The sequence below is a fragment of the Pistacia vera genome, unplaced genomic scaffold (genome assembly GCF_008641045.1).
Source record: "Pistacia vera cultivar Batoury unplaced genomic scaffold, PisVer_v2 Contig1437, whole genome shotgun sequence".
Taxonomy (NCBI): Eukaryota; Viridiplantae; Streptophyta; class Magnoliopsida; order Sapindales; family Anacardiaceae; genus Pistacia; species Pistacia vera.
Window position 1 is genome coordinate 1 of NW_022195508.1, and position 20,320 is coordinate 20,320.

The window sequence follows — 20,320 nt, forward strand, 5'->3', positions numbered from 1 at the left end:
CGTGTGGACTACGCAGGTTCGATCCTACACTTGGATTGGTAGCAAAATGTTCAAAGACAATCGTGGTGGAGCCTCCAAACGTGCGTATGGTTTCTAAACACAGATTATTAATTTATGCAGATTCTTGCTTTGATAAAATTGTAAAATTATACCCTTGATCTTGGCTCATGTAAACGATCTCTACATTAATTTTGTTTTGTTTCCGCTGCGTATACGGGACTGTTTACTAAAAGGGAACATATTGAGGTAATACCATGGAGGATTTCCAGGTTAGAAATTCAGCTTACTTTACTAGAAGAGATTAAAGAAAATCAAATTGTCGATGAGTGGTGCCAAAAAACAAGTCTACATGTACTTGAGGGTAAGATACTAGAATTTCACATTTTGGATGGTGTTCTCTGTTTCAGGAATCGCATATGCATTCCTCAAGATATTGGGTTAAAGAAAAAGATTTTTGAGGAGGCTCATGACACCCCATATATTGTTCATCCTGGAGGAACCAAAATGTATCAAGATTTAAAGAAGAGTTATTGGTGGCCATGTATGAAGAGAGATATTGGAGATTATGTAGCTAAATGCCTAGTTTATCAACAGGTTAAAGCAGAACACTAGAGGCCATCAGGATTGCTTCAGCCACTTAGCATTCCTGAATGGAAATGGGAAAATATTTCAATGGATTTCATTACAAGCCTCCCAAGAGTTCAAAAATGGTATAATGCGACATGGGTAATAGTAGAGACGTTAACCAAATCAGCACATTTCCTTCTAGTAAAGGATTGTACCATAGCAGATCAGCTGGCCCAGATTTATATCAGAGAGATAGCCAGACTCCATGGAGTGCCCAAGACCATAGTATCAGATAGAGATTCCAGATTTGTTTTAGCTTTCTAGACCAGTCTACAGAGAAACTTGGGTACCAGGTTAGCATTTAGTACAGCATACCACCCTCAGACAGATGGCCAAACTGAGAGAACAAATCAGGTACTTGAGGATATGTTGACAGCGTGCTGTATGGATTATAAAATGACCTAGCATGAGATGTTACTGATAATCCGAGAATTATGCTGTTTTAATTAGGCTTTTTGGCTGGATTTTAGATACTTCTTAGTTCATTTATGCTTGAATTGCTGCTTAATTCTATACATTTTGTGTTGCAGGCCAAAATGGACATTTTGAGCAAATAAGGAGCGAATTGGAGTTTCTGGACCCAAAAGTAAGTGGATCTCAGAATTTGGGAGAGTTTAAAAGTAGACTAAAGCACTATGAAGCTTGTTCCCTTGGGAGAGCATCAAAGATCAAAGAATCAAGCAAAGAAGCGAGCAGAGGGCAATTTCGTAATTTTAGAATTCTTCATGAAGGTTCGTCGTGGCAAAGTCTATTCTTCACCACAGCGAAAGAAGTTAATCACGAGAGTCCATTTTACCTCATCGCCACGGCGTAGTTCTTTCTTCGCCGCAATGAAGTCTGCGAATTTTAGTTTCTCCAAAATGCACAGTTTTATTTTAGGAAAGTTTTAGGTCTTTTGGGCGAGCTTTATAAGAAAAACCATGCCATTTTGAGAGGGTTCGTCTAGTTTTGCCTAGTTTTCATTCTCCTTAGAATAGATTTGACATTTTTGTTGAGAAAGTGAGAAGATTTGAGATTCAACCTTGTGGATTCTTCAACTAGGGGAGATATCTTTTCTTTTCTCTTATTTCAATATGTTGACTGCTATGTTTAATGTTTTTCTTGCTGTTCGTGTTGACTTAGTTATGAACTAACCCAATTTTGGTTAGGGTTTTGATGTAACTCGGATTTCTGTGGGTTAATCAATTGATTATTGTTATTTTCATATTCTGTTGCAAAGATTGTGTGGTTATTCTGTTTTTATTGATTTTATTTGATGACTATGATGAGATTGATGATGATCCGTGGATTATACAGTTTTCATTAGACTTTTTAATCGGATTTCAAGTACTTTCTAGTGCATTTGTACCTTAATTGTTTCTTAATTCTTGACATTTTGTGTTTCAGGTTAAAATGGACATTTTGAGCAAATAAGGACAAAATTGGAAGTTTTTGACTCAGAAGTTAGCGGATCTCAGAAGATAGGAGAGTTCTAAAGCAGGATAAAGCACGATGAGGTCTGTTCCAAAGAGAGAGCACCGAGAATCGGAGAATCAAGCGAAGAAGCAAGCAGAGTGGCAGTTCTGTAATTTCAAAACTTGTCAAGAAGCTTCGCCGCGGCAAAGTAGGCCAAAGACGAGCATGTCTGATTCTCTCTTCGCCACGGCGACAGTCATTATTTTCAGTTTTGTTAAACGCACAGTTTTACTTTGTGCGTGTTTTTGCTGGGTAATTGAGGCGAGGTATAAAAGAAACACTTAGCCTTTTATCCAGGGTCGTCGTTTTTTTTAGGTTAAGCAACTTTTACATTATTTGGCTGAGGTTTGAGCGATTTTGAGTTGTAAGAAGGGTGAAGATTCGATTCTAACCGAGGGATTCATCTTTTGGGGAGATCTCTTATCTTTTATCTCATTTTTCATTATGCTAAACTTTGTTATTCTCGTTTTTCGTTTGTACATTGTTGATCTAGCTATGAACTAACCCATTTTGGGTTAGGGTTTTGATTGTAATTTGGATTTGAATGGGTTAAGTGTTTGATTGTTTTATTTTCATATGAGTATGCTTTGGTTGTGTGTTTACTCAGAGTTTTAATGCTTTTAAATGAAGAACATGATGAGATTGAGAAATGAATCATGTTAGGTTTCTTGGGTAATCACCATTGTAGTATTGGATGCTAGAGATAGATGCAAGAATCAATGAAATCATTGTAGGATTCTCTTGCTTAATGAGTTTGGAATTGTTAACCTTCAAATTGTTGGGTGCGGAAGGTTAATAAGGAAGAATAGGAAAACATAGCACGAGAGGGTATGTTTAACACCTTAGTGAATTCGATTTACAACCATTGTGTATGAATATGAATTTAGTGAAATTTTAGGTTCAACCCATAAAATCCGAATGAAGTCAAAACCCTACCCGTTTTAATTGAATTGATTTTATCCGTGTTTTACATCTTGCATTCTTAATTAATTTGTAGTTAGTGAATTTGTCTTAGTAATAGGTTAAATTGCTCCCAATTATCCAAAAGATTTCGGTTGCTCCAACTTGAAAACGGTAGAAAACTTAGTGATTAGCTAATAATCCTCGTGGGAACGATACTCTACTCATCACTCTATTACTTGTGCGACTAGTATACTTGCTATTCATTGCATGTTGTATGAAACACGCATCAATTGAGAAATGAATCATGTTGAGCTTCTTGGGTAATCACCATTGTAGTATTGAATGCTAGAGATAGATTTGAGAATCAATGAAATCAATCTAGGATTCCATTAGCTTAATGAACTTGGATCTATTATTCTTCAAATTGTTGGGTGCGGAAGTCTAATAGGGAAAAGTAGGAATTCATAGCTTGAGAAGGTATGTTTGACAACTTAGAGAATTCGATTTACAATCCGCGCACGTGAGTGTGAAAATAGCATAATCCGTAAAAGTCATCCATAGAGTCCGAATGAAGTCAAAACCCTAACCTTTTGTTAAATTGATATTACTCTTGTTTTAAATTCTTGCTCTCATTAATTAGTTTTTAATACTTAGTAAGTTTTGTTTTAGTCTTAGTTTTAATCTCTCCCATTAATCCAAACGATTTCGGTTTCCCCAACTTGAAAAACAGTTAGGAAATTTAGTGCTTAACAACTAATCCTCGTGAGAACGATACTCACTCATCACTTTATTACTTTGTGCGACTAGTGCACTTGCTATCATTAAATGTTGTAGTAACAACGCATCAAGTCTTTGGTGCCATTGCTGGGGATTGAGTTTTGTGTTAACATTAAGTTCTCTTGTGTTAGCTAGATTGGAGTTTATTTTTGTTTTAATTGTTGTTTGTTTAATTTTTAGTTGTTTTTTTCAGTTGGTTTGTGATCTCACTTTTACTCTCTTTTTGTGTAGTTTATGTGAAGAGCAAGACGTCAACCAGTGGTTCCTGTTTATCCTAAGATTGAAAGATTCACTAGAAGACTTAACAGAGAAAGAGAGGCTACAGTTGAACCAGAGGTCCTAGTTGTTGAGATAGCAGAAAATAGAACACTAAGGGAGTTTTCAGTTCCCTTAGTTGATGGCAGTGGGTTGAGCATTACTAAACCAGCGGTACAAGCCAACAACTTTGAGATAAAGCCGGCAATCATCCAGATGATCCAGCAGTCGATATAGTTTAAAGGAGATTTGAAGGAAGATCCAAATCTACACATTGCCAATTTTTTTGAGATTTGTGATACTTTCAAGTCAAACGAAGTGTCAAATGACGCCATCAGATTAAGACTGTTCCCGTTTTCATTGAGGGATGAAGCTAAGGGATTGTTAATGGTATTACCATCAGGAATGATTACAACATGGAATGATTTAGCACAGAAGTTCCTGACCAAATTCTTTCCTCCAGCAAAATCAATGAAATTGAGAAATGATATCACATCTTTTTTACAAGAAGAGCTAAATCATTATATGAGGCATGAGAGAGATACAAAGAATTATTGAGGAAGTGTCCACATCATAGGTTGCTAGTTTGGATGCAAGTCCAAACGTTTTATAATGGATTGATGGTGAATGTGCAAACTATGGTGGATGCAGCCTCGAGAGGAGCACTACAAAATAAGACACCTAAAGAAGCTCATGAGTTGCTTGAAGTTCTGGCAAGTAACAACTATCAAAGACCTAATGAAAGGGTGCAACCGAAAAAAATCTATGGGCCTTCATGAAGTTGATGCATACACAACCATTTCAGCCCAACTCATAGCACTTCAAAAACAGTTAGGAAGTATGCAGGTAAATTCTATTCAAGCTCCTCATCTAATTTGTGAATTTTGTGCAGATAGTCATATGAGCAATGAATACCAAGTGGGGAACACGTTTACTTCAGCGTCTTCATCACCGGAGCAAGTTAACTACTTGGCAGGAAATCAAAGGCAACCGAATAACCCGTACTCCAACACATATAATCCTGGTTGGAGGTATCATCCGAACATGTCTTGGGGCAATCAGAACAAAAAGAATCAGCAAAACAATCAATGGAACCAAAGAGCATTGCCAAACAACCAAGCAGGGGTGAACAATCAACCAAGAGAGCAAAGAGTGACAAAATTGGAGGACATGTTTGGAAAGTTTATGCAAGAGACCATAGGTTTTATGAATGAGACGAGGATGAATTTCAGAAATCAAGGGGCGTCCATTCAGAACTTGGAGGTACAGTTTGGGCAATTGGCTGAAAAGCTAAATGAGAGAGCATAGGGGTCCCTACTGTAATAACTCCTTTATACTAGGATACTTATAGAAATACATAAAGTAAAATACATTTATATCAACAAAAATATATGGGCCCAAAATTTTCTTTTAGTACATATAAACATTCTTATTACCAAATAAGATATCATTTTACAAAAAGTTATCAAAAACAGTAGACAGTGTAGCTATTACTCCTCGCTTGCCGACGCCAATCCGATTCCGTCCTCACCTAGATCCTGTAAACACAAAGAAAAACAATGGGGTAAGCACAAAAATAATGCTCAATAAGTAAATCCTCTACTCGTCTGTCCCCGTAGCTCTTTTTCTTAATTCTTTCCTTACACACTTCTCGTCTCATTTATTTTATCTTTCTGTTTCTCTTTCATACAGCTTTCTTTTATTAATTTTCTATTGTAAGCCACAGCCTCATCTTACTGGAGGCATGGCCGGGTGGAGTTCATGTAACGCCCCACATGATGTACGTTGTTATTGTTTCCTCTTTCGCTCTTATGTGAGTTGGTTTTTGGTAATATTGTTTGATTGAATGTTATGTTGAATGTTTGCCCTGAAATTGGTTGAAAATAGAAGAAGTTCAGTGTGCCAAGCTTCGCCGGGGCGAAGAAGAATCTTCGCCGCGGCGAAGATGTGTTGAAACCACGGGGAAACTCTCTGGACATTTTTCCGCCGCGGCGACAAGTTTTTCGCCGCGGCGACCAGGCCCGAATAAAATGTTTGGTTGAGTTTTAGACTTTTCTTCCCTAAGGACAATTTGACCTTCTACCCTTTTATCAGGAAAAGTGGGAGTTAATTGTAAGGATTTTCATGGAGAATGTGTGCATGGGGGTGAGTTTGTAATGAACCAAAGGATATAGATGGAATTCCCAAGAAAGTAAGGGCAATATGGGAATGCTTTGTTATACATTTCATTAAAAGGATTAGAATTAACAAAACCCCTCATTTCTTCTCCTCAAACGCAGCACTCCATCTCTTCTTCCTCTCAACTTCTCTTCTCTCTGGATCAAGTTTTCCAAGGGATTTTGAAGTGATTTGGGGGTATAAAAGCAACCTAAGGCTTTCTAAGGTAAGAATCTCTACTTAAGTTGTGTGATTTGGGTTTTTAACCCTATTGATTTGAGGGTTTTATTCTTGGTTAAGAGTAGAGAGAATAGTCAAGAAACCAGTGGAAGAGATTTGGTGAATCTCTCCATAGCAAGTAGTAAACCCAACCCAAGTTGAGATTTATGAAATTTCTTGATTAGGGTTTTGATAGATTTGATGTATGTATGTGATATCATGTAATATGGCATGTATGAAGGATTAATAGAACTCTATGCTTTGTGAATGTTATACTTTGCAAATATAGAAATGGGTTGTTGGTTTGGCAAGGTAGTTGAGATGGATTTGAAGGGGTGTTATGGAACCCTTTTTGGAAGTGTTTTTTTGACAGGTTATTATGACTGTGTAAGGGGTTTTTCCCCATTTTGGTGGTTAGGAGAAGTTTTAGATCATGGCTATGAGAGAGTTTTATGGTGCACATGAGTTGTTTGATGAAATGCTAATAGAGATTGAGTGTGAGTAATGAACCTTAATCTTGCAACTTTGCATGTTGGCATTTCACAAGTGCATTAGTAGAGGAATCATCCATGTGCTTGTTTATGCTTGAAGAGTGACCTAAGGAAGAGTAGAAACTTTGTGTTTATAAATACCCTATGAGTAGAGAGCTTAGTGGGTAAATTACTCTAAGTGTAGAGAGCATTGAAAAATGCTACAATAGAATGAGTTAGAAGAGTAGTATAGTTGGATGATGCTTTGTGATCATCACCCGACCGTTAGAATCGATTGATGCTTTGTGACATCATCCGAATAGCCCTTAGAGATGGGTTGATGTGCTTTTGATCGTCACCAATGAGTAATAGAATGGGTAGATGCTTTGTGACCACTACCCGATAGTTAAGAGATAGTAGGTTGATGCTTTGTGATCATCATCCATGGCTAGTAAACGGGTTGATGCTTTGTGATCATCCCCCGATAGTGACTAAGACGGGTAAATCTTGGTGATCGTTACCCAAAATTCATGGGAACGGTGTAGGTGCTAGTGTACTCCACCCATAGTTAGAGGAACCGAGTTGTTGCTTTGTGATCCTCACTCGGTAGTCACTAAGAATGGGTTGGTACTGTGTGAATTCCACCCGATAGCCATAGAGAATGAGATGGTGCTGTGTGAACGCCATTCGGCCGTACCTCCGGTAAGATGAGGCCATGATGTTATAGAAACAGAAATGAGAAGCAGAAATAGAAACAATTAAAAAGGAAAGAATTAAGAGTCCCACACGGGGACAGACATTTAGAGAGTTTTACTTACTGAGCATTATTTGTGCTCACCCCTTTTTTTCCTTGTGGATGCGGTTCTAGTGATGATGCGGTTGGAGGCGCTCGGCGCGCGAGGAGCAATAGCTACATGTTCCCCTATTTTGTCTTTTGAAATGCACTTTTGTAAACAGTAACTTTTGTGTATATAAAGACATGTGAATTGTAATGAAAAACTTTTTTGGGCCAAATTTTCCATGTTAATTGCATGCATTGTACTAGTTTCAGTAGGTGACATTTTTGGTATCAGAGCAAAGATTTTGGGATTGAACAGTGTACTATTCTCATCGCCACGACGTCCTCTAACCGACTGTGTGAGTATTCTTTCCTTACAGTAATTGTTTCTTGAGTTCATTAGTGTGATCATTTTGTAGATGAGGCGTAGTTATCGAAATCGCGGTAAAGTGTGGGTGAATGAAGGAGAACCTTCTAACCCACCAGAGTCTACGCCCCTTCCCTTGGATGAAGCTAGAATCCGGGGAATATTCAGCAAGTTATGATTGAAACCCAGGGGAGAGTTGTACCCCCCGTACAAGTACCGCCAGTTACGCCCGTAGAGAGAGGGCAACCGGTACCTCCCCCAGTACCGAACAGAGTTGAACGATTTATGGTCTTTCCAGTCAGCATCAGCCCTCAAGTTTAAGGGTACTACGATCCAGTAGTAGCAGAGGAGTGGCTGGGTCGTAGAACGAGCCACGGTTTATTTCCCATGTCAGACCGGGAGAAGATCCGGTATGCGAGTTTCTTGTTTCGGGGTGAGGCCCGAATTTGGTGGGAATTGATGGAAGAACTCACGACGCAACAGTATGACGTGGGAAGAGTTTAGGCAAGAGTTGAGGCTAGTATATCATAGGACCAAGTTCAAATCCAAGAATTTATCAGTCTTCAGCAAGGGACTAGCTCTGTGAAAGAACTCAGTGAAGTTCAACGCTCTTGCAAGTTTTGCACGGGATAGTAGCACTCCGGCCTTGAGAAGGGATAAGTTTGTGCATGGATTAGCCGGAGATAGCCCGGATATTATGACAAGCTCAACCCTCTCGCCAATTACAGTGAGGCCTTGAGGCGGCAATGAAGGCGGAGATTTTTTGAGAATAAAATCTTCCCTGTAGGATCCTCAACAGGAGGACCAAAGGAGCTACCCTCCGCCCTCAGAAGAGAAACATGGAGTGATAAGGGTAAAGACATGAAGAATCAGAAGAAGAAGTTTCAGTATAGACAGAATAGAAAGGAGTGGAGAAATAAGCGGCCTCGAACGAAGGTTTCCCCTTGCCCTAAGTGTGGGAAGAACCCCCGGAGAGTGTCTGAAGGATCAGAGAGTGTGCTATAGGTGCCGGAAGCCAGGGCACATGATGAGGGATTGCAAAGCTCCTCTTCCACCAACTGCTCAGAGTTCAGGAGGTACTGCGAGTGCCAGAGTTTTTACTTGGCACAAGGGGAAGCAGAGGCCAGTCCATCAGCCGTTACTGGTCAGTTATTATTTCATGCAGTCCCTTTATATGTTTAATTGATTCGGGTGCTACCCATTCGTTTATATCTTATGGGATGCTTGAGAGATTAGGCTTGAAACCTACTAGCGACTCAGCCCATTAAGATAGAACTACCCATGGGGTTAGTGTTGTGACTCAAAGATTTTGTTAAGAAGTCCTTAGTGATCCAGGGTAGAGAGTTAACAGTTGACTTAATAGTTTTGATATGCCCGATTTTGATGTGATTCTGGCATGGATTTCCTAGGGAGGTATGGAGTAGAGATTGACTGTCGGAAAAAGAAGGCGAGGTTTAACCTCGACGTGGAGATAAGTTTAGTTTTGGAGAAGGCCATCAGTTGAGCATGGCTGGTTAGTAATGTGAAAGCAGAAGATGTTGAGAAGGGGTGTTTCGGGTTTATTGCCCATGTAGTGCAGAGTGGTGACGTTCCACAGTTAGAGATTCGAGGGTGCCAGTAGTTCGAGACTTTACAGATGTGTTTCGGAAGAGTTACCGGGTTTGCCTCCAGAGAGAGAGTTAGAATTTAGTATCGAACTAGCACCAGGAACACACCAATATCTAAAGCCCCTTATCGAATGGCCCCAGCTGAGCTCCAAGAATTAAGAAGCAACTCCAAGAACTTTTAGATAAAGCTTCATCCGACCAAGTCATTCCCCTTGGGGAGCTCCATCCTGTTTGTGAAAAGAAGATGGATCACTAAGAATGTGTATCGATTATAGGGAGTTGAATAAAGTTACAGTGAAGATAAGTACCCGCTACCCGGATAGATGACCTCTTTGATCAGTTGAAAGGTGCAGCATGTTCTCCAAAATTGATTTGCGTCTGGGTACCTTCAGGTAAGAGTGGCTGAGCAGATGTGCTAAGACTGCCTTTCGTACCAGGTACGGGCATTATGAATTTGTAGTAATGCCTTTTGGCTTGACTAATGCCCCAGCAATTTTTATGGACTTGATGAACAGGGTATTTCATGAGTACTTGGATCAGTTTATTGTTGTCTTCATCGACGACATTCTGATTTACTCAAAGTCAAGAGAAGAACATGAGAGACACTGGAATTAGTATTGCACGGCTGAGAGAAAAGAAGTTTGTGCTAAATTCTCCAAGTGTGAGTTTTGGCTGAATCAAGTGATATTCTTGGGTCATACCGTGTCAAAGGAAGGATTTCGGTAGATCCAGATAAGTGCAGGCCATCCTGGAATGGCAGAAGCCGAGAACAGTGAAAGAAATCAGGAGTTTCTTAGCTTAGCAGGTTACTACCGCGATTTGTAGCGGGATTCGCCCAGTTGGCTAAACCGTTGACAGCTCTTACCAAGCAGAAAACTCTTTTGTCTGGTCAGCAGCTTGTGAAGAAAGCTTCCAAGTTAAGAGAGGTTAACATCAGCTCCTGTGCTAGTGTTACCGCAGAGGGTGTAGATTATGACATTTATACAGATGCCTTTGCAGGGACTCGGAGCTGTGTTGATGCAGTTAGGTAGGGTTATAGCTTATGCTCTCGCAATTGAAAGAGTACGAGACCAGATACCCTACGCATGACCAGAGTTAGCAGCCTGGTCTTTGCTTTAAAGATATGGAGGCATTACCTTTATGGTTGAAGAGTAATATCTACACCGACCATAAGAGTCTAAAGTACTTCTTCACTCAAAAGGAGTTGAACATGAGGCAGAGAAGGTGGTTAGAGCTGGTCAAGGATTATGATTGTGAGATCAAGTACCAACCAGGGAAAGCCAATGTATAGCCGATGCCTTGAGTAAAAAGCTCATGTTTCCGCCTTACCAGACAGAAAGTTAATAGAAGATTGTCTAAGGAACAGATTGAGGTGGTTCCGAGAAGAGCAGCCTGTGGTACGTCCTCTTACTAGAGGAAATTGGAGAAAAAGCAAATGGCTGATGAGTGGTGTCAGAAATAGTTCAGCAATGCATGAGGGCAGACATCAGAGTTCTTTGTGAGAGTGGTGCCCTCTATTTCAGAACGGTTGCATTCCTCGATATGAGGAGTTGAAACAGAAAATCCTCTAAGGCTCATGACACACCGTACACCGCTCATCCGGGCAACCAAGATGTATCAGGACTCAAGAAAGCTATTGGTGGTCAGGTATGAAGAAAGACATCGCCGAGTTTGTGGCTAATGTCTAACCTTCAGCAGGTGAAAGCAGAACACCAACGGCCGCAGGGTTGCTTCAGCCATTGAGTGTTCCAGAGTGGAAATGGAGAGCATTCAATGGATTTTATCACGTCTTCCCAGAGTGCAAAAAGTGAATGCTATATGGGTGATTGTGATAGGTTAACCAAGCAGCCCATTTTCTCCCAGTAAAGGAAAGTACCACCACAGATCAGTTGGCTCAGATTTACCTCAAGGAGATAGTCAGATTGCTGGTGTGCCCAAGACAATTATCAGTAGAGATTCCAGATTTGTTTCAGCCTTCTGGACAAGTTTACAGAGGAGTTTGGGTACCGTTTAGCATTCAGTACTGCCTATCATCCTCAGACAGATGGCCAAACCGAGAGAACGAATCAGGTGCTCGAGGATATGTTGAGAGCCGTTGCATGATTATAGAGTATCCTGGCATGAGATGTTACCATTAGTGGAATTGGCCTACACAACAGTTTCAGTCTACAATATAATGGCGCCTTACGAGGCTTGTATGGTAGACGGTGTAGGTCTCCGCTTCATTGGGATGAAGTAGGTAAAAGAGATGAGTTGAGTACCGCTCTTGGGCCAAGATGACTCAGAAAACAGTAGAAGATTGAGGTTAATCAAAACAATAAGAAACAAGCCCAAGATCGACGAAAGTTATGCCGATTTGAAGAGGAAAGAGGTAGAATTCCAAGTGGGCGACAAAGTGTTTCTGAAAGTTTCCCCTTACAAGCGAGTTATGCCTTTGAACCAAAGGGAAGTTAGCACCGAGGTATGTAGGCCCTTTTGAATCTTGCAACGAGTGGAAAAGTGCCTATAGATTGGCACTACCACCTAGCATGGATAGGTGCACGGTTGTCTTCCATGTCTCTTGCTACGAAAGTACGTAAGTGATCCCCTCCACATCCTGAGCATAGAAGACGTTGAAGTAGCAGAGAATCTGTATATGAAGAACGTCCAGTTCAATTTTAGACCGAGGGTTAAGGAGCTTCGGAACAGATTGTTCCGCTAGTGAAAGTCCTTTGGAGGAATCATAAAGTGGAAGAAGCCACTTGGAAGTAGAACGGACATGCAATCGTTTCCCAGAGTTTTTGTTTGAATTTCGGGGACGAAATTCTTTTAAGGGGGGAAATTGTAACGCCCCGCTTGAGGTACGTTGTTATTGTTTCCTCTTTCGCCCTTATCGAGTTGGTTGTGTTGTATATTTGTTTGTTTGAGTGTTATTTGATTGTGTCCCTGAATCTTGGTTGAAATAGAGAATTTTGAGTGTACCAGGCTTCGCCGGGGCGAAGAAGAATCTCGCCGCGGCGAAGATGGGTTGCCGCGAAGAAATCTTCGCCGCGCGAAGATGGTTGAACCAAGGGTGAAACTCTCTGGACAGTTTCGCCGCGGCGACAAGTTTCTTCGCCCGGGCGACAGCCGAATAAATGTTTGGTAGTTTTAGATATTTTCTTCCCTAAGAGACAATTTGACCTTTTCTACCCCTTTAGCAGGAAAAGTGGGGAGTTAATTGAAGGATTTTTCATGGAGAATGTGTTGAATGGGGGTGAGTTTGTATGAACAAAGGATATAGATGGAATTCCCAAAGAAGAGTAAGGGCAATAGGGAATGCTTTGTTATACATTTCATTAAAGGGATTAGAGTTAGCAAAACCCTCTTTCTTCTCCTCAAACGCAAGCACTCCATTCTTCTTCCTCTCAACTTCTCTTCTCTCTTGATCAAGTTTTTCCAAGGGATTTTGAAGTGATTTGGGGTATAAAAAGCAACCTAAGGCTTTCTAAGTGAATCTCTACTTAAGTTGTGTGATTTGTGAGTTTTAACCCATATTGAAATTGAGGGTTTTCATCTTTTGGTTAAGAGTAGAGAGAATGTCGAAACAAGTGGAAAGAGGATTTGGTGAAGTCTCCCATAGCGTAGTAAAACCCAACCCAAGTTGAGATTTAAAATTTCTTGATTAGGGTTTTGATAGATTTGATGTATGTAGTGATATACATGTAATATGGCATGTATGAATTAAATAGAAACTTCTATGCTTTGAATTTATTACTTTGCAAATATGAGAAATGGGTTGTTGGTTTGGCAGGTAGTTAGATGGATTTGAAGGGTGTTATGGAACCCTTTTGGAAGTGTTTTATTTGACAGGTTATTATGACTTTGTGAAGGGGTTTTTCCATTTGGATGGTTGAGAAGTTTTAGATTCATGGCTATGATAGAGTTTTATGTGCACATGAGTTTGTTTGATGAAATGTCTAATAGAGAATTGAGTGTGAGTATGTACCTTAATTCTTGCAACTTTGCATGTTGGCATTTCACAGTGCAGTATAAGATAATCATCCATGTGCATTGTTATATGCATTGAAGATACCTAAGAAGAGTAGAACTTTGTGTTAGAAAACCCTATGAGTAGAGAGCTTAGTGGGTAAAATTACTCTAAGGTAGAGAGCATTGAAAAATGCTACAATAGAATGATTAGAAGAGTATATTTGGGATGATGCTTTGTGATCATCACCCGACCGTTATGGGAATCGGATTGATGCTTTGTGAACATCATCCGAATAGCCCTTAGAGATGGTTGATGCTTTGTGATCGTCACCCAATAATAGAAATGGGTAGATGCTTGTGACCACTACCCGATAGTTAAGAGATATGTAGGTTGATGCTTTGTGATCATCATCCAAGGCTAGTAGAAGCGGTTGATGCTTTGTGATCATCCCCCGATAGTGACTGAGAGACGGTAAATGCTTGGTGATCGTTACCCAAAATTCATGAGGAACGGGTAGGTGCTAGGTGATCTCCACCCTAGAGTGAGGAACCGAGTGGTGCTTTGTGATCCTCACTCGGTAGTCACTAAGAATGGGTTGTACTGTGTGAATTCCACCCGATAGCCATGAGATGAGATGGTGCTGTGTGAACGCCATTCGGCCGTACCTCCGGTAAGATGAGGCCATGATGTTATAGAAACAGAAATAGAAGCAGAAATAGAACAGAATTAGAAAAGGAAAGAATTAAGAGTCACACACGGGGACAGACAGTTAGAGATTTTACTTACTGAGCATTATTTGTGCTCACCCGTTATTTTCCTTTGTGGATGCAGGTTCTATGTATGATCGTTGGAGGGGCGTCGGCGGCGCGAGGAGCAATAGCTACCTGTTCCCCTATTTTGTCTTTTGAAATGCACTTTTAAACATAACTTTTGTGTATAAAGACATGTGAATTGTAATGAAAAGAAACTTTTTGGGCCAATTTTCCATTGTTAATTGCATGCATTGTACTAGTTTTCAGTAGGTGTTCACCATAATGATGGTAAATCACGAAAACTCGTTATGGACCTAATATCATATCAAGTAAGTCCTATTTTTCCTTTCAGACACACTATTATTAGGGTGTATACAGAGGGGTGAGTTGTGAAACTATCCCACCGTCCTTCTGATATTCAGAAAACCTGGAGCTCAAGTACTCACCTCCTCGATCTAACCAGAGAGCTTTAATACTCTTATCCACATATCTTGTTACTTCACTCCTGAATTCTTTGAATTTATCAAAGGCTTCAGATTTATGTCTTATACACTATAAGAAATATATTACATTGTGACAAAATTAATTTTATCAAATGTTATTTTGTCATGAGTAATATAGTTATTATGAAAAAAATAAAGAAACATCACATTAAGTATGACAAAGAGAATATACAGTGACTAAAAAATATATTGTCATAATATTTTATCACAATAAAGAGACTCATAATAAATGTAGTGAAGAAAAACATTTTAATCATAATATTTCATCACAAAATTTCGGCACCTATGTAAATTGTTTATTGTGGCAAACATATTTTTTCATAAAATATTTTAGCCACTATATTTAGTTATACATGCTGTAGCTACAAATTATTTTGTCACAAAAGAATTTATTTATTATTACAAAAAAAAAAAAAAATTGTCATAATATATGCTGAAATAGAGGTATTAATGACAAAATGTTTGAGTCAAAATTTATGCACCGAGATAAATTGTCTATCGTGGCAAATATATTTGTCATCAAAAACTTTAGTCACTATATTTAATAATACATGCTATAATTACAAACTAATTTGTCACAAAAGAATTATTTATCATTACCAACAAAAAAATAAAAAAAATATCATTTATAAATGTTATAATGGAGGTATTGTGACAAATTATTTGAGTCAAATTAAATGTGATATTTTGTGACAAAAATATGCTAAAAAAAATATAATATGGTCTCCGTTAATTTTTATTTTTAAAAACTCGAAAAGGCCCAAAAATTGTAAAAAATACAAAATCATTAATAATTTTATAAATGTAAATATTATGTACCATTTTCGGCTTTAATGATGAAAGAATACAAATGAAATTCAATCTAAATACAAATATTGACATTTTCGGCTTCAATGTTATAGATTTAATATTTGGATCACATGTTAAATATTAATGTATGTATTGCACGTTCACATCAAAGATGAAATTACAAAAACAAATTGATTCAACCATGGTTACAAGAAGGGAAAAAGAGAAAAATTGAATTGGGCGAAAAAGGGAATATCCTTATAAACTCTCCTTTGATTCTCCTAATTTTCTTCGGTGTTACAACGAAAAAAGGGAAATTTTGAATTGGGTGAAGTGAGCCGCCTTTGATCTCTTCTTTTCTTTGTAAAATTGAATTGGGAAAACCAAATCTTGAAAGAAGAAAAATAAAACTCAAGAAGGAGAAGAAGCAGGGAGAGGGGACAAAAATACACTCTAAAACGCAATTGTTTCCTTCACACTTTAAGCTGTGAGTTTGTATTTTTAGATAGATATATCAAACAAAATAAATATATATAATTAGTAAGGAAGAAAAAATAAATAAGCTAGTTTGCTTGAGTTTTTTGCGGGTAGAGTTGAAAGAAGAGTGCATGGGTTCGAATCCCATAGAACCCAATTTTTTTTAAAATGGGTTTTTCTTTGGTCTTTTTTTTTTTATTAAAAAAAAAATTATTTCATCAATGTTTAGCAGCTCCACCAATGATCTTTGCACCCAATTTACTCTTAATTTTGAAAAAGAAAAGAAAAAAAGAACCCATTTTAGCATATTAGGATATATCTTAATCCAATAAAAATATAATGATAATCCATGGTTTAGGCTTCTTATATAGAGTTACAAGTTATCATAATTCCTAATCTTAAAAGGATTCTAATGGTATAGCATCCTAATTTCATAATGAGTAATATTCCTAATCATACCTAGCAATACTTAATCTTAATACTGCTTCAACTTCTAATAATAACTCTAGACTAATTAAACTATATAGGCGGTTGTCTTGTCCTCTTTGGAACACTTTCATTCTTTTGGGTTGTCACGTACTAAAGTATATACAGTAAATAATCATATGAAATTAGAAGATTGAGGTAAATTATGCAATTCAAACTACTATTGAGGTGGGTGTTTGATATGTGGTTTAGTTGATACTCTAATTAATTTAATGTGCCATTTATAATTTATTGTAGCAAGGACTCGATTGAGTGATTGATTTAAACTTCTAATTTTATGGGGTGAATGTGAATATATATGCATGTAAATGATGGATTTGTATTAACTTGAAATTATAACAAAAAATCAATTATAATATTTATAGTTATGACAAATAATAATATATATTAAAGATAGACATTTTTTTTTTATAAGCATAAGTAATTGATTAATTAAACAAATATAAAAACATAAAATAAGATTAATTGAAAAGTTTGGATCGTTAAATCTATAAAAATTTTAAAGGGTAGAATAATATAATTTTTGTTGGATATGATGAATAATAATATATATTGTATATATTAAAGATAAACATTTTTATTTTTATTAAAAAATAATCTATTAAATAAAAGAAAAAAATTAAGTTTTTAAAGAAAATAAAAATAAAAATTAATAAATAACCAATTTCTAATAATTAAGAAAAAAAAAATCAAATTTCAAATAAATAGAAAAAATTGCCTAGCCCCTTTTTATCTTTTTTCCCCACCCCACTGCCCCAAAAACTCCACCCCCAATTTTCTTGGGGCATTTTATTAAAAGGCCAAATCAAGTTCAAATTTAATTAAAATGCCATTTAATTTGAAAGTGTTAAGTAAATAGCCTTATTATCGAGTAAGGTTAATTAAACATGATTAGTGGTTAATTAAGATTAATGAAGTATTGTGTAATCTTTTAAAAATTACAATATGTCCCCAAAGAGCTGAAATTCTTGCAAACAAACCCAAACACCTTCTTCTTCTTCCTCCCGCCATTAACGCATCCCTCCCCTGGTTGTTGTTTCTTCTAAGCTTCGTCTACATCTTCTTCTTCTTCTTCTATATCTTCTTCTTCTTCTTCTATATCTTCTTCTTCGTCTACATCTTCTTCTTCCTGTAGATCTTCTTCTTCCTCCTTCTTGTACATCTTCTTCTTCCCGCCATTAACACTATCTTCTTCCTCCACCATTAACATCTTCTCCACCATAGATCCTCCTCCTCTTCCTAACACTTCATCCAGGTATGTGCATCTCCCCTTTCCATTTTATATTTTGATTTACAAAGATTTAATGATGGATTGGGTTTGGGTTTGGGTTATGATTTTGATTTAGTTGATTAGGTTGTTGGGTTGTGTTTGATGTAATGCAAATTGAAAGGAGTGAAATTTGTTGAATATTTTCTTACATTGTGGGTAGCTGGGGGTGGTAGCACCGATTGTAGGTGGAGATGATTGAAAATGTGTTCTAGATATGATGGATCACTTAAGCGATTTAGTACATCGCTTAAGTGATGTGGTATGTCTGGTACAATGCAACAGATCATAGATCGCTTAAACGATCTGTTATAAGTCTGGTATATAGTAGTAGATCGCTTAAGTAATTAGGTAAATGGTAGAAGATTGCTTAAGCAATCTGCTATAAGTTTGGTGTTGATAATCTGAGGATTATACTATTTTATTTAGGCTTTTAGGCCGGATTTTAAATACTTCTTAGTTCATTTATGCCTGAAGTGCTACTTAATTCTTTAAATTTTTTGTTTCAGGCCAAAATGGACATTTTGAACAAATAATCAGCGAATTGGAGTTTCTGGACTCAGAAGTAAGCGGATCTCAGAAGTTGGGAAAGTTCTGAAGTAGAGTAAAGCACTATGAAGCTTGTTCCAATGGGAGAGCATCGAAGATTGAAGATTCATGCAAAGAAGCAAGCGGAGGGCAATTCTGTAATTTTAGAATTCTTCATGAAGATTCGCCACGACGAAGTTTGTTCTTCACTGCGGCAAAATGAGTCACGCACAAGAGTTACTTTTACTTCGTCGTCACGGCGAGATTTCTTCTTCGTCACGGCGAAGTCTGCAATTTTCAGTTTCGTTAGAATGCATAGTTTCATTTTTAGGCAAAGTCTTAGGTTTTTGGGCGAGGTATAAAAGCAAAACTTTTCCATTTTAGAGGGGAGTCATGTTTTCCTTAGCCTAGAGCAGCTTTTTCATCTTCTTAGTTTTAGATTTGACGAATTTGTGTAAAAAAGTGAGAAGATTTGGGATTGAATCTGGTGGATTCTTCAACTAGGGGAGATCTCTTGTCTTTCTCTCATTTTATTATGTTGAACTTTTTGTTTATTGTTTTTCTTGCTTATTGTATTGATTTAGCTATGAACTAACCTATTTTGGGTTAGGGTTTTGATGTAGTTCGAACTCTCATGGATTGAGCAATTGATTTTTATTATTTTCATATGCTATTACATGGATTGTGTGGTTATTCTGAATTTATTGCTTTAATTGATGAACATGATGAGATTGAGAAATGAGTTATGTTAAGCTTCTTGGGTAATCACCATTGTAGTATTAAATGTTAGAGATAGATTTAAGAATCAATGAAATCAATCTAGGATTCTATGTGCTTAATGAGCTTAGATCTATTAATCTTCAATTTGTTGGGTGCAGAAGTTTAATAGGGAAAAGTAGGAAAACATAGCCTGAGAAGGTATGTTTTACAATTTAGAGAATTCGATTTACAATAAATGCATGTGAATATGGAAATAGCATAATCTGTAGGTTTAAACCATAGAGTCCGAATGAAGTCAAAACCCTACCCGTTTGTTTAAATTGATATTACCTTGTTTTTAATCTTGCTTTCATAATTTAGCTTTGAATATTTAGAAATTTTTGTTTTAGTTTTAAGTTTAATTTTCTCCCATTAATCCAAACAAATTCGATTGCTCCAACTTGAAAACAGTAGAAAACTTAGTGCTTAGCAACCAATCCTCTTGGGAATGATACTCACTCATCACTTTATTACTTTGTGCGACTAGTGCACTTGCTATTTATGCATGTTGTAGTTTCAACGCATCAAGTTTTTGATGCCATTGCCGGGATTGAGTTTTGTGTTAACATTAAAAGCTTCTTGCGTTAGCTAGATTGGAGTGTTATTTTTACTTAATTGTTGTTTGTTTAATTTTTGTTAGTCTTTTAGGTTGGTGCGATCTCAGTCTTTCTATTTTTCTGTGTAGTTTATGCGAAGAGCAAGATGTCAGCCAGTGGTTCCTATTGATCCTGAGATTGAAAGAACCACTAGAAGACTAAACAAAGAGAGAAGAGAATGAGAAGCCAGAGTTGAACCAGAAGTCATAGTTGTAGAGATGGCAAAGAATAGAACACTGAGGGAATTCTTAATTCCCACAGTTGAAGGCAGTGGGTCAAGTATTACTAGACTAGCAGTACAAGCCAACAACTTCGAGATAAAGCCAACAATCATCCAGATGATCTAGCAGTTGGTTCAGTTCAGGGGGGATTTGAAGGAAAATCCAAATCTACACATTGCAAATTTTTTGGAGATTTGTGATACATTCAAGTCAAACAGAGTGTCAGATGATGCAATCAGATTGAGACTATTCCCATTTTCATTGAAGGATAAAGCTAAGGGATGGTTACTGGCACTACCATCAGGAACAATCACCACATGGAATGATTTAGCACAAAAGTTCCTGACCAAATTCTTTCCTCCAGCAAAGTCGGCA

General features: G+C 37.6%; 1 non-coding gene across 1 annotated transcript; it reads right to left on the reverse strand.

Moving 5' to 3' along the window:
* Positions 1-4,491: 4,491 nt before the first annotated feature.
* Positions 4,492-4,597, reverse strand: LOC116123623. The gene has a single exon (XR_004127069.1). It is a non-coding gene; the product is annotated as a small nucleolar RNA R71 (small nucleolar RNA).
* Between the last annotated feature and the right edge of the window lie 15,723 nt (positions 4,598-20,320).